General features: G+C 30.2%; 1 long non-coding RNA gene across 1 annotated transcript; it reads left to right on the forward strand.

Moving 5' to 3' along the window:
- The first annotated feature begins 1,801 nt into the window (after positions 1-1,801).
- Positions 1,802-2,420, forward strand: LOC117115946. The gene is made up of 3 exons (XR_004446659.1): positions 1,802-1,864; positions 2,056-2,199; positions 2,289-2,420. It is a non-coding gene; the product is annotated as an uncharacterized LOC117115946 (long non-coding RNA).
- Positions 2,421-3,102: the final 682 nt, after the last annotated feature.

Below are 3,102 nucleotides of genomic sequence, written 5' to 3' on the forward strand. Positions count from 1 at the left end.
AAGATGATATTATCTCTGACTACCTTGTTAAGTCAAATTGGAGGTCTGCTGCTGGAAGAAGTGCCAGTTGTTAGAATGAGAAACATCAAGAAACTCATTTTCGAATACCTTGACAAATACGACAAGTATGTTGAGTTTCATGCTATTTGCAAGACTGTTTACACGAAAAAGTGCATGAGCCCTTATGAAAATTAATGTAACTGTGATTAAAAATTGCCCTGTTTTCTAACATACAAATGAGTATTAAAGTGTGTACTGTATTACCATTGAGATTGGTATTACTATTGATACAGTCCTCACATGACATAATTCATGTTCAAATATTGAATACCAACATGTTGGTAGCATTTCAATACTTGGAGCATGTACTTTCTTATACATTAGTTAATTGATACATAAATAATATATCATTTATAATAATTATTATGTACATATAAAATTCAAAAATTATTGTGTACAGTAAAATAACATTTAATTAAAATTGAACTATAGACTGTACTGTAGCTTACAGTAGTGTAATAGCGTTCAATAATTTTTATATATTATAAATTTTAGTCATTCAAATTTTGCATTATTTTCCAACCTAATACACACTCAATCTCTACAGTGTAGTAATTAATGGTATTAAATCACTTTTTATATTTTAGGTCTGATGAAAACTTGCTTAGTTTCAGTGAAGGGGATATCTTGATAAAGTTTGGTGGCGAAAAGGGTGGGGATACAACAAAGTTTGAAATTCAATTGTGCTGTCTTCCCAAACCAAATTCACTGGAAAATGTAATTGTGGTGCTATTATTTCAAGCCCCAGACTTCACCGTAAACCTTCAAAAAGGTTTGGCCCTTATTATGGATGAAGTTATGGAAATAGAAGGGATTGTGTGGCATTCAGAAAGGACAAACAAGTAACCTTATCTATTTTTATTATTTGAAAATTGAAAACAAAACATTACATTGCTTAAATTTTATCAATATTGTGTATAATTACGTTTAAATTTTACAATTAAAAATTATTTTTCCAGGAGTCACACGTTACGATTGTTTTTCTTCGGGGATTATGAGTTCTTGTCTCGTGTTTATGGACTCATTGGATCTAACGGTAATAATTATTTCATTTGTATTTTACAAAGTAATAATAATTATTATTTATAAATAGAACATAGTAATAACAAATATTTTAATTCTTAAATATTGTAATATACTGTACATTTTTATAGGCAAGTATTCCTGTATATACTGCTTGATAACTCAGCAATGAATAAACTCTTTCTAAAAACAACTTGTATATCATATTGTTGAAGTTAGACAAGGTTAGTAATAACTTATTATTAGTGGTCACTCTTTAACAATTAAAGTTTTTAAACATTACAGATGCTTACCTGAATCAACAAGTACTTTTCTAATTCTGACACTAATAACATATATTTTTACAGGTTTCAATACCTTCGCTACGTATCTCACTTGGGATATTAAGGAAACTGTTCGATATTTTAGAAAGAGATGTCCACGACATTGACTGTCAAATATTTTATTTGCGGCAGAGGACTCTTGATCCAACTAGTAAGTATGTTTTCAAACATGTTATGTACACTCCTTGAGAATAGCATGCATTCCAAAATACTGTACTTAAATAGATTTGTATTCTTTTTCAGGTGATCATGAATTGACAGACTTCAAAACAGCCATTTCAGAGGCCGCCACAATTGGAAACAACAGTATTACTGAAATCAAATCCTTGAATGATGCTATTGAGCAGATGCGGGATGAACTCCCGTTATTAATCCTTGCTAATAGTGATGTAATGTCCACCAAAGTAGCAGACATCTGCTACGAAATTGCTGTAAAAGAACAGAAGGTGAAAGACTTGGTAAGCTAAATTATATTATTAACATAATAACATACAGTATAATAGTAACAAGAAATTGTTTTCTTATTATTTAATATTAATAATAATAATAACAATAACAATAATAATAATAATGACAATAATGGCATCCCTCTATTATATTGTTTGTAAGCTTTTAGTATTTTTTTTATCCCATTTTTTAACAAATCCAGGAAAATCATATAGATCAAGAGCTGAAATTCGCAAGTGGCCCCTTGGCGACAAGTATGGATGATGTTTTGCATGCTAATAAAATACCAAGACAACAATATCATGGGAAAAGCTTCGTTGGAAATCATGTTCACAAAGCCTGCAAGGTAAGTACTGTACCGTATCAATAACTACATTATTTTTGAAATTGAAAACAAATTTTTTTTATTTCATTATTTTTTTTTACATTTTTTAGATTAACATCATTGACAAATTGATGACTGGTATGAACTCTGCCCTTAAAAATGAGCTAGAAGAATGCCCGATCAGCTCAGCAAAAATTCTAAACACAGCGTTAGAAAAAATAAAAAAGAAGCACACACCAGTTTTTGAAACATTTGCTAAGTTACACACGTTAATAAACCACACACGACCTGTTAATCCAACTGAACTGAGAGAATATGGTAAGAAACAAATTCATATTTTGCATTCAAAAAAAATAATAACTAGCTTTTTGTTAAAGTGTTTTCCAAATTATATGTGCATTTTTTTTTTTTTGACCCAGTGTCAGCAATCATAGATTTTTCAAGAGAGTATCGAAAAGTTGCAACCAATGTTAAGCAACCAAAGCTACATATGCTGGAACATCATTCAATTGAATTCATGAGGAAGTGGAAGGTTGGTCTTGGCTTGCTGTCTGAGCAGGGTGGCGAACTAATACATGCAGAATTCAATCGCCGTAAAAGATCTGTATATGGATTACGAAGTCATCTCGACCAAATTATGTCCGTTATGAAATCCCACCTGTTGTTCACATCACCAGACATACAAAATGAGATATCATCATTGTCGAAGAAAAGAAAAATTGAAGAGTGATTAATAAAAAAAGTGTATGTGTAAAATGAGTAATGAGTTATAATAAACTATTTTACTCACCAATTCATTGTCTTGCTTGTCTAGCATTGACTCAGTATTCAGGCACAATTTGAAAAATGAAAATAAATTATTTTTTATTTAAAAACATCACAATTTTAATCTTTAAATTAAGGTCATATCCTGGAGTTTAATAA

Source organism: Anneissia japonica, unplaced genomic scaffold (assembly GCF_011630105.1).
Source record: "Anneissia japonica isolate Jap-2015-1 unplaced genomic scaffold, ASM1163010v1 scaffold767_len83711_cov99, whole genome shotgun sequence".
Taxonomy (NCBI): Eukaryota; Metazoa; Echinodermata; class Crinoidea; order Comatulida; family Comatulidae; genus Anneissia; species Anneissia japonica.